Raw genomic sequence first — 12,366 nt, forward strand, 5'->3', positions numbered from 1 at the left:
GGAAAGACTGATGCTGATGCTGAAGATCCAATACTTTGGCCACCTGATGTGAAGAGCTGACTCATTGGAAAAGACCCCGATGCTGGGAAAGATTGAGGGCAGGAGGAGAAGGGGATGACAGAGGATGAGGTGGTTGGATGGCATCACTGAGACAATGGACATGAGTTTAAGCATACTCCAGGAGATAGTGAAGGACATGGAAGCCTGGTGTGTTGCAGTCCATGGAGTTGCAAAGATCTGGACATGACTTAGCTACTGAACAACAGGAACAAAGCAGCAAAGTTCAAGGTTAAGCAAATTTCAAAGAGGTCTATATATAAGGTCTCACTTAATTCAACAACTCTAGGAGGAATTTTGGACCCATTTTTCATACAACAAAATAAAGTCACATTGCAAGTAAGTGGCCATGACACATACATACAATGGAATATGACTCAGGCATAAAAAGGAACAAAATTCTGCCATTTGCAGAGCGGTGGATGGACCTAGAGGTTGTCACACAGAGTGCAGTAAGTCAGAAGGAGAAAAACAAATACCATACATTAATGCATATATGCAGACTCTAGAAAATGGTACAGATGAATCTATTTGAAAAGCAGAAAGAGACACAGACATAGAGAACAACCCTATGGACACCAAGGTGGGAAGGAGGGATGAGATGAATTGGAAGATTGGGATTGGCGTATACACACTACTCTGTGTAAAACAGATAAGATGAGAACCTAGTGTGTAGCACAGGGAACTCAGTGCTCTGTGGGGACCTAAATGGAAAGGAAATCCAAAAAGAGGGGATATATGTACACACCTGGCTGATTCACTTTGCTGTACAGCAGAAACTAACACAATCTTGGTAAAGCAACTATATCCCAACAAAAATTAAAAAAAAAAAATAGTAAGTGGACAATTTTTTTAGCCTAAGTGTATCCCACACAGTATCTGAGACATGCTTATACTAAGAAAGTGTCTGTTGTTGATCTGCAGTTCAAGGTAACTGGGAGTCCTGTTATTTTATTCGCTAAATCTTTGGCCAGCGCCGGCCAGAACTCTCAAAGGAAGGGGAGTCTGGGGAGGGCTCTTGTCCCTAGGAGTTCCCGCCCCCAGTAACTTACTATGTGAACCCAGAAACGTGTCTCTAGTCTGCATCTGTGCCATCATCTTAAACCACCACCTGCTGCTCTTGGTGACGCAATATTCGCGGGCAGGAAACTCACAGAGTCCAAGCTCACAGGGAGCTTGTGGGGTGCAGTGAAATGGACTAACTGACCACAGAAGAGAAGAAACCATCGTGGTCTGCCGGGGAGGCGGCTGAGGGAGGGCTCATGGGGCAGACAAGCGGAGCCCTGAACACGGGAAGATGCGGCGAAGGGGAGGTGAACAGCCACCCACACGAGGAAGCGTACACATGTGGCATAAACATCACCTGCCACTGAGTGTATCAGACCCACGTGCTGTGTGTCACAGGACCAGGCGCTGCACGGAGGAGCATAAAACAACCTTCCTGGGTCCTGACGGCCACTCCCAGAGTGTCGGCCGTGTCCTACAAACCGGAAACTGGAACTTCAGGGGCCCAAGCGGCTTAGCTGAGGCCACACTATCAGGAAAGGGCAGAGGCAGAACTGGAACTGAGGAACTGACCCCAAAGCCAGAGCATCTTTCCTGCCCCCTTCCTTCCTGTCCTGCTGGTGCAGGTGGACGGATATCCTTCAATTCAGAACACACAGGTGCGTGCGGTACAGCTGGACCCAGTGGAATGAAGGTCACCTCTGCTTCTGGGAGCGACGGAGGGAAGGGCTTGCTCTGAGAAGCATGGTCTCCGTCTCAGAGCCCTGCAGACACTCCACTGGGTGGCCGAGCAGGCTCCTGCCGCCAAAAGACAGAGGGAAGGTGAGCCTCCTGCACTGGGTCCCCGAGAGCTGCGATCCCCTTTCCCAGGCAGAGGCTACCATAGGACCGCACCTCCCCCAGGAGACCACCTCCAAGCACCTCTGCCTTCACAGCATCATTCATTCCTTTCTTTGTGAACCCACAGGGTTTCCAGGAACCCTGGTGGAGGTTTCAGGGCTCTGGCCGTAGGCGGAGAGCCGGGGGCTCAGATCCAGATTCTCCACCAGGGCAACTTGATGAATCAATTGGTTTCTGAAAAAATCCTGTGGGGAGGGGAAAGGCAGAAAAGATATAGGAAGGTGGGGAGAAGGTGATCTGGAGAACACTCACCAGCCTGGGGCCGAGAATGGGCGGACCTCCTCACCACACCACCCAAACACATGATGACCAGGGCAGCTGTGAGTTGCTAATTCCAGTTAGGATGAGGTGAGCATTCATTTGGGACTCAGAAGCATCCATGGGTCTTCACAAAGCTGGGTTTCTGGGAAAACATATGGATATAATTATAGATGTAAAAATAGATATAGAAATAGACATAGATGTCCATGTAGATATAAAGATACAGATCTGAGGTCCAAGACCCAGGAGCACCCTCCCTGTCTTGCTGTATCTTCTGCTCGTCAGCTTCCATCAAGCCCTTGCTCAAAGCAGGTGAAGAGGACCTGGGAACGCTTTAGCCAACACCCTGTCCATCATCACACCAACACGAGACTGTTGCGTCTGTCCACGTTCTTCTCTGCACTCCTTCTAGACAGCAAGTCATAACTAAGGCAAGACCCTGGTGGCTCAGTTGGTAAAGAATCCACCTGTGACGTGGGAGACGGCCTTTGACACGGAGATGTGGGTTCAGTCCTTGGGTCGGGAAGATACCCTGGAAGAGGGCATGGCAACCTGCTCTAGTACTCTTGCATGGAGAATCCCACGGACAGAGGAGCCTGGCGGGCTACAGGCCATGGGGTCGCAGAGAGTCAGACACGACTGAGTGAATTAGCACACAGAGCTGAGAGTCCGGCAGCAGTGCAGATGCGGTGAGCCAGCTCCCAGTCTCCAGAGCAGCTGAGAAAAGCATCAGGTACCAAGGAGCAGGTGAGCACAGGTGCCAGGCCAGCTCTGTCCCCTGGTGTCAGCGCCGTGGCAGTCGGACCTGTGCTGCTCTCCTTCGTAATTTTTGAACCTTGCATCAGTTTGTATTCCATTGGGAATATGTAAAAAGATCTTGTAACGGAGATGGATGAACCTAGAGCCTGTTATACAGAGTTGCATAAGCCAGGAAGAGAAAAACAAAATTTGTATTAGAACGCATATATATGGAATCGAGAAAAATGATGCTGAAGAACCTATTTGCAGGGCAGGAATGGAGACACAGGCATAGAGAAAGGACTTTTGGACACGGGGGCGGGGGGGGTGGGGGCGAATTGAGAGTATATTTACACTACCACATGTAAAGCAGATAGCTAGTGGGAAGCTGCTGAACAGCACAGGGAGCTCAGCTCTGCACTCTGTGATGACCTGAGGGATGGGATGGGAAGGGGAAGGGAGGCTCTAGAGGGAGGGGGTGTATGAACACATACAACTCATGCTCTTCCTTGTACAGCAGGAACAGACAAGACATTGTAAAACAATTATCTTCCGATTTAAAAAAATTAAGTTATTTTAAAATGTGAAAAAAAAAAGAAAAATTTTAAACATCAAAAAAAGATGGGCATGTTGAGAGTGGCCATTGGCAAACCTGACTCTGAACTGCAGACTGAACACCATCCCTGTCTCTCACAGAACTTGTGATGCTTCCTTTTTTACTATAAATGATGACGCCCTTGGTGATAAAACACAGAGCCACACTGCCGCTGGGACGTCGACCCGAAGCCCCTGCAGAGTCCTGGAAGCCCGGGATCAAGTCCGGTCCATCCATCCTGTCTGTTAAAGGAGGCTTTTTTGCTCTCCGGTTTAAAATAGCTGGCACTTCCTTTCAGGAATCCTTCGGAGCGCTCATTTTTCGCCCCCGCAGAGGCAGGCACCGAGGGCCGAGGGGCCGCAGCCTGCAGCCGCAGTGCGGTATCTTATGGAAGGTTTCTCTGCGGGTCCCCTCGTCCTGACTTGCTAATTCTATAAGCACCTTCCCCCTCCCCCACCCCCCACCATCCCCAGAGGAAAATCGCTATCAATACCCGTCTCCAGGCTGGGGTAGGAGGCACCCCTCCCTCCAGATGCGGCTCACAGGCATTCCGCGCTAAAGAAGGAGCAGGATGTGGTCCCGGTGGAGGGGCGCCGGGGGCGGGGGTGTCGCCGAGCAGGTAATGTACAGAGTGTAGACGGGTGTTTGCGGGGTTGGAGGGAGGGGAAGGTGGGGAGACACGGCTGATGGGTTAGGAGTTTCTTTTCCGGGTGATGAATTGTTCTGGAGATAGACAGTGGGGAAGCTACCCATCATGACTATTCTAAAAGCCCCTGGATGACGTACTTTAAATAGGATGGTGAATCTTGTTTTATGCGACCTTTATCTCCATTTTTTTAAAAAGAAGTCAGGCCATGACATTCCATACAGTCCTGAATCTGGAGGCTTCCCCTCCCCAGCTGAGTATACTGGCAAGCTTCCTGCTGACCCCTGACCCCTCCCTGGGCCTTCTGCCCTGGCCACCTGCCTGCCCACACACCCGTCCACACCTCCTGCCACTTCCCAGTGCCCGCGCTGACCTCTCTCCTAGACCTAGACCTGCCTCGGGGCCTTGGCACAGCTGCTCCCTTTGCTGGAGGAACCTCCCAGGGTCTCCCACAGCTTGTCACCCCCTTCCAGGCAGGTCTGGTCTCTGATGCCACCTTCTCTTAGACCTTGAGCTAAATGCCTCCAAGCCCCCAACCCATTCATCTTATGTTTGTTTCTGTCATTTCCTGGTGTCACATGTACTGAAACCACACACTTACTCTTTAATGTATCATCCATATCCCCTCTGCCTGCATCTATGGCCCCTAACAGGAGGCCAGGACTTAGGGAACCAGGTCTGTCTTGTCCACTACAGCAGCCCCAGCGCCCAGAACAGGGCCTGGGACATAGCATATTCAAGAGAGGTATTCGCTGAATAGATCCAGCAACATAATGCTATTTATTTCTAAACTATAACAAACCATAGTTATTTCTGGCATCAATAGGAGCCAATAAAATAGCTCATATTACCTAAGGGAGCCATAGATGGAGGTGACGGGGGTTTAGACTAAGGAGAACTTGTTTCTACCTGGGTTTGGGGGAGAAAGAAACACACACCCACGGCAGAATGGGAGTTGAGGCACATGGCCGGGAGGTCACCAGGTTTGGGCAGGGGACAAACATAAACTCGTTACATTCACGGCAGGAGGGCAGGAGAGTGCTGGGTGGAGAATTCAGCCCTGGCCAGGCCTGCTCATTAGCATTTTTAAAAAAATTGGAGTGTAATTGCTTTCCAATATCATGTTAGTTTCTGCTGTGCACCGAAGTGAATCAGCTACACACATATATATACCCACTCCCTTGGGCCTTCCCCACCCCTCTCAGTCATCACAGAGCACTGAGCTGAGCTCCCCGATTTATACGGCAGCTTCCCACTGGCCCCCTGTTCTACTCATGGTAGAGTTTGTACCAACCCTATGCTCCCAGTGGGTCCCACCCTCCCATCCCCCACTGTGTCCACACATCTGCTCTTCGTCTTCATCTCTACTCCTGCCTTGCTAATAGGCTCCTCCGTACCGTTTTTCTAGATTCCACATATAAGGGTTAATATGGAGATCCAACCAGTCCATCCTAAAGGAAATCAGTCCTGAATATTCATTGGAAGGACTGATGTTGGAGCTGAAACTCCAGTACTTTGGCCACCTGATGCGAAGAAATGACTCATTTGAAAGGACTCTGATGCTGGGAAAGATTGAAGGTGGGAGGAGAAGGAGATGACAGAGGATGAGATGGTTGGATGGCATCACTGACTTGAAGGATGTTAGTTTGAGCAAGCTCCGGGAGTTGGCGATGGACAGGGAGGCCTGGCGTGCTGCAGTCCATGGGGTCGCAAAGACTACTCAACTGAACTGAAGTGATATTTGCTTTTCTCTTTCTCTCTCACTTCTCTCTTTTTTTTTACATTAAAAAAGAATAATTATCAAAGATTGTAATTGTGCAATATTGAGACATACGGAACAAGACACGACCGTGGGCGGACAGTGGCTCTGCAGTGTTGTGGTGGTCTCTGCCACGCATCCTCGTGAATCCGCCACAGGTAGACGCACGTCCCCTCCCCGCCGAACACCCCTTCCCTCTCCCTCCCCAACCCTCCCTCTAGGCTGTCTCAGAACAGGGTTGAGCTCCCTGTGACTTCACTCTTTATGGCAGACCCCGGGCCCATCCACATCTCCATAAACGACCCCATTAGCATTTTAAAAAATCTTTGCCGATACATTGGGTGAGAGTGGCCTTTTGTATTCATAACATTTTGTTGATAGCTAGTGAGGCTGAGTGCTTAAGTGTATTCATCATTTCTGTCCCTTCTTGTGGATATCTGTGTATGTTTGGTGCTCATTTCCCCATAAGGTGTTTTGGCTCCATTTCTGTTGAAAGGGCTCGGTAGTAAAGAGATGGACACTCTGTCTCACATACACATATATAGTGTATCTATTTAGATTTGTATCATATTTTCTCACACACGTACACAGATAGATACAAATACGATATAAGTGTACAGCAAATAGAGATTCCTAGTGTACTGTTTAGATTTTAGTCTTGTTGATGTCACTTTGGGATATGTAGTTAAATCCTTTCATTTTCTCAGGATGCTGTTCCTTTGCTTCTATGTCTAGGAATTCGTTTACCCGAAGAACGGTCAGTGTTAATCGGTATTTCCTAACTCTTCTACGATTTCATTGTGTGTACACATGGAATTTATTTTGATGGCAATATGAAGCAAGAACTTCTGAAAAGTTCCCACACGTTAATCTTCCAATTCCATTTTTGCATCTCTTCACTGAGGTGTGTTTCTCAGGCATCTTGACAGAGTCCACTGTAGAGAAGAAGATAAACTTCTCATAACATTTTAAGGGAAAAAAAAAAAAAAGATGAAGACCTCAAGGTTGCTATTAGAGTCACTTTAGGAATAGGAAGGAAAGTTGGAGAACCACCATCCAAAGCAAGGAATCTGAGATACGCACTCGTATTTATTTGTCTGGGAGTTCATTGCAGGATCATCAGTTACAAAAAAATTAGAAACAGCCCAACAGTGCTAAACTGGTATTATCAGTTACAGTAGCGTAGGAGATAATATGGTGAAAAAGGATCAATTACAATCATTTTCATAAAGATGATTTTCATTAAAACCAGTGTTTCAAAGTTGAATGAAATCACATACAAAGTTGAAAATGGGTAAATCAAACCTGTATCCAATTCTGTAAAACTATGAAAACACATACATGCAGGAAAACCTTGGGAAGGAAATATGCCAGAACATTAACAGTGGCAGAGCAGTGTGTGGTTTTAATTTTCTTCTTTGTATGTCTCTGAATTTCCCATCTGCTCTCCAATGATTTTATGATTGTCTTCTCAGAAAAATAAACTGGGGTTTGTGGTTGATGCTCCTTGGTTTGGCAAGTTGGTTAGTACTGTTTTTAAGAAAAGAGGCAGAAGGCGCCACCCACATCCATAAATGAATGACCCCAGGAGTCTCCAGGAATGGGATCCCTTGTACTTCTTTTCTGCATGTGAGGAATGGAGGTTTATTAATAGTTTCGCATCTATTTTAGCATCACCCTTGCCCAGACCCTAGTTTTGGAAACAGGCCAAGCGAGTATTTTGTTTCAGAGACAGGCATACCCCCTCAGCACTCTTGTGACAATCACGAGGCGTCGTGGGTTGCATTTGTCTGCTACGAGCTTTCCATCCGCTGCATCTCTGAAACAGATCACTCACCAGGGCAGTTTGTGTCCGTCAACGTGAGATGGGTCTTCAAAGTCACTCCTCTGTCAGGAAACCTTCAAGAACATCAAGGCCACACCTGCTGTCTTTCTGCTGGGGGCGAGACCTCCTAGACATCACCTGTCTGCTCTCCCCAAACACGGGGCCACGACAGCCCAGGAAGGTTGCCCACCCCGAACCCCGACCTCAGGGACAAACACCCTGGGACCTGTGGGATCGCAGCAGAGCTGGAGGGAACATGAACCCCATTCCATCCTGCCTCCCAGGCTTCTGGGAAGCACTTCTGGTTTGTGGAACCTTAGAGTCCTGAGTAAATGTTACATGATTCTCTTCTCCATAAAAATAGACAAAAACCCAAAGGGAAATGGGCAATATAGAAAGACAAGAATCAAGAAGATGATTGTCCAAAGGTAACAGGATGTGAAGAAAAGGGCCCCCAAGAGGACCTACTGAAACATTTTAAGTCATTGGAACAGAACAACCCCTCCTTCTCATCTCTTAGCCCGACACGCCCCCTGTCTTCTCCCAGCTTCATACTTACATGGGGGGAATGAGGAAAACAACGAGAATCGCTCCCTCCTCCTGGACCCCTTTGTTTATAATTCCTGATTGTTGTTCAGTCGCTCAGTCATGTGCAACTCTTTGCGAGCCCATGGACTGCAGCTCGCCAGGCTTCCCCGTCCTTCACTATCTCCTGGAGTTTGCTCAGATTCATGTCCATTGAGTCAGTGATGCCATCTAACCATCTCATCCTCTGCCACCCACTTCTTTTGTCTTCAAACTTTCCCAGCATCATCTTTTCCAGTGAGTCGGCTCTTCACAGCAGGTGGCCAAAGTATTGGAGCAAGGAGATCAAACCAATCCATCCTAAAGGAAATCAACCCTGGATATTCATTGGAAGGACGGATGCTGAAGCTCCAGTAATTCCTGATCCTCCCAACTCTGCCCCCTGACTTGACAAACGAGTACTCTTTGAGTGTTTAGTGTAGTGGATGCCAAGCACACAGCAGAGAAGCCGTGTAGGTGAAGGATGTGGGCACTGGAAACAGATGGCCGAGTGCACCCAGTACCTCCTCTTACCAGCTGTGTGACTTCGGGCCAGCGACTAAGCATGTATGCATGCACCTCATAGCTATTGTGAGGGTTAGATGAGTTGATGCAGGCAAAGTACTCAGAGTTTGGTCCATAGCGAGAACCGTGACATACTAGCTACTGTTACGGTCTTGAAAAAAGGGAAAGGGAAAGTGTTCATTGCTCAGTTGTGTCTGACTCTTTGCAACCCCTGGACTGTAGCCCACCAGGCTTCTCTGTCCATGAATTCTCCAGACAAGAATACTGGAGTGGGTACCCATTCCCTTCTCCAGGGGATCTTCCCGACCCTGAGACTGAACCTGCATCTCCTGCTTGGCAGGCGGATTCTTTACCACCGAGTCACCTGAGAAGCCCAGGTTTGGAAACTGGGATGCTGCAAATGTGACTAGCTGAGAATCTCAAGGTCAAATCATCCCAGATTTGGGGCGGGTCTTAAGGCCTGTGACTGGCGTCTGTGTAAGAAGAGGAAAGAGACTTGAGGCACAGAGAGACACACAGGGGAAGAAAGCCAAGAAGATGGAGGCAGAGGCAGGAGGGATGTGGCCACAAGCCAAGGAGTGCCTGGAGCCAGCAGGAGCTCTGAGAGGCCAGGAAGGACACTTCCCTAGAACCTTCAGGGGGAGCAACAGCCCTGCCGACACCTGGACTTTGGGCTTCTTGCCTCCAGAACTGGGAGGGAGTAAACCGCTGCTGTTATAAGCAGCTCGCTTTGTTATGGCACCCTGGGGACTCTAACCCACCACTTTGTTGACTACTGCAACCTGCCCCTCTCCTTCCCACCCCCTCTGCTTTTTCTTCCTTCTAAAAAATATGTTTGTACATCCATACATACAGGCGTACCTCAAGGATATTGTGGGTTCAGTTCCAGACCAGAAATAGGGTGAATATTGCAATAAAGCAAGCCACACAAATGTTTTGTATGTGAGCTAGTGTGTGTAAAAGTTACACTATGTGGTAGTCTATCAAGTGTGCAATAGCATTATGTCTAGAAAAGTAGCGCACTTATTGTAATTTAAAAATCATTATTACTAAAAAATACTTTATTGCTAAAAAACGCTCACCATCATCTGAGCCTTCAGCAAGTCATAGCAGTAACATTTAAGATCACTGGTCACAGATCATCATAACAAATGCAAAATTTAAAATATGGTGAGAGTTACCAAAACATGACCTGGAATCCCAAAGTTGGCAAATGCTATTAGGAAAAATGGCACTGATGAGATGATCTTATTTGCAAAACAGAAACAGAGACAGAGAGGAAAGGAAGAAACATATGGACGGCAAAGGAAGTAGGGCGGGTGGGATGAGTTGGGAGGCTGGGACAGACAGTATAGATGACTGATACAGGAATAAAATAGATAACTAACGAGAGCCTACTGTGTAGCTCGGGTAACTCCACTCAGTTCTGTGGTGACGTAAATGGGAAGGAAGTTCAAAAAAGAGGGGATATATGGATAGCTGATTCACTTTTCTGTACAGCAGAAACTAACACATCATTGTAACTCTAGTCCAATGAAACGGTTTCATTGGAGTATATATTCCAATGAAAACTAATTAAAAAAAAATAAAAGAATGCAACCTAAAAGCTAAAAAACAGAAAAGAAAAATGGCACCGATAGACTTGCAGGGTTGCCACGAACCTTCAATTGTAAAATCCACAGTATCTTTGAAGCACAATAAAACAAGTGCCTATATAGGTACATGCACACTGAAACCTATTATACACGTGTTATCATTTATACATGTTATACGCATATTATTTATTTTGTCTGAACCACTGGAAAGGAGGTTATAGAGATTGTGGCCCTTTATACCCTAATGCTAGAGTAGTAATTTCCTACAATATTCCCTTACATCACAGAAAAGCTACTAAATTCAGAAAACTTAGCTTTGACACAGTGCTTTTATCCAATCTCCATATCCCATTCCATCAACTATTCCAATAGTGTATTTTGCAGCATTTCATCCCCTTTAATAAAGGATCTGGTCCAGAATTCAGTTTTCATGTCTCTTTAGTCTTCTTTAATCTCCTTTAGCAGCTCAACTTTTCTTGTTTTTCATGACGTTTGTAGAACACAGGCCAGTTATTGTACGGAATGTGCCTCTGCTTGGGTTAGCTCGGTGTTTCCTGTCCGTCTTTGGTTGCTCTGGGTCTTGCCACTCCGTGTGGGTTTTCTCCACTTGCGGGTCATGGGGGCCGCTCTCTAGCTGTGGCTCCCGGTGGCTCATTGCAGTGCCTGCTCTTGCTGCAGAGCATGGGCTCTAGACACATGGGAATAGGTGCCCTGCAGAATGTAGAATGTGCCCGGACCAGGGACTGAACCCATGTCTCCTGCATTGTCAGGTGGGTTCTTAACCACTGGGCCAGGGAAGTCCTGATGTTTCCTCTTGATTAGATTCAGGCCGTGCTTCCCAGCTGAATATGTCCTATGGAATGCTGTACCCTCCTTGGGGTGTCCCATCTGAAAGCAGCCGGTGTCATCTGCCCTCATCTGGGATGTTAATCCTGTTAAAGGTGCTGCCCGGCACGTGTGCCGTATCATCTCTATTTCCCGTTGGAAAATAATGTCATCTACACAATTCTAGTGGAGACCATGTAAACTTGCTTCTCAGCAGATTCACATGTGCACACACACACACGTGATTCAGCATCGATGTATCTGCTTCAGCCAATGTTTACCACAGTGCATGCAGCATGATGATTTTTACAAAGGCAACACTTCCATTTCATTTATCCACTCAGCATCCTGCTGTAAGAAAGCCTTCCTTTCCCCTCATTTATTTATCACTTTATTGTCAGCTTGCTGAAAGCCTAGCCTCTGAGATCATCATATCCACTACAGACTTAAAAATATCTCAACATTTACAGTGGAAGCTGAGCAGTGACTTTGGTTCTCAGTTCCATTTGCACTTTGATGGAAGAAATTGATGCCTTTGCATCCATAATTACTGAGACCAAAAAATAAGCCAGGTAACCTTATTTTATTCTACTTCTTTTGGCTGCACTGGGTCTTCCTGGCAGGACACAGAGTCTCATTAGTTGCCCCTCAGCATGTGGGATCTTAGTTCCTCAACCAGGGATCGAACCAGCATTCCTTGTACTAGAAGCCAAATTCTTAACCACTGGACCACAGGAAAGTCCCCAGGCAACCTTTTAAAGTATTAGTCCATGATGACTGTATTCCAACCCAGAGGACATACATTTGTAACCAAAGTAACATTAAAGTTTTAAGAGAAAGAGGTATAAATTATGCATGCATGCTGTCACTTCAATTGTGTCCAACTCTTTGGGGCCCCATGAACTGTAGCCTGCCAGTCTCCGCTGTCCATAGAATTTTCCAGGCAAGAATACTGGAGTGGGTTGTCACGCCCTCCTCCAGGGGATCTTCCCAACACAGGGATCGAACCTGGGTCTCCTGCATTGCGGGCATATTCTTTACTACCTGAGTTACCAGAGAAGCCCTGGCAAA

At 47.3% G+C, this 12,366-nt stretch overlaps 1 long non-coding RNA gene across 1 annotated transcript; it reads left to right on the forward strand.

Annotated features, from left to right (window-relative positions):
- Positions 1-1,793: 1,793 nt before the first annotated feature.
- On the forward strand, positions 1,794-10,890 carry LOC133252285 (uncharacterized). Its single transcript, XR_009737891.1, has 2 exons — positions 1,794-1,884; positions 2,509-10,890. It is a non-coding gene; the product is annotated as an uncharacterized LOC133252285 (long non-coding RNA).
- The last annotated feature ends 1,476 nt before the right edge of the window (positions 10,891-12,366 follow it).

This window comes from Bos javanicus, chromosome 1 (assembly GCF_032452875.1).
Source record: "Bos javanicus breed banteng chromosome 1, ARS-OSU_banteng_1.0, whole genome shotgun sequence".
NCBI classification, from domain to species: Eukaryota; Metazoa; Chordata; class Mammalia; order Artiodactyla; family Bovidae; genus Bos; species Bos javanicus.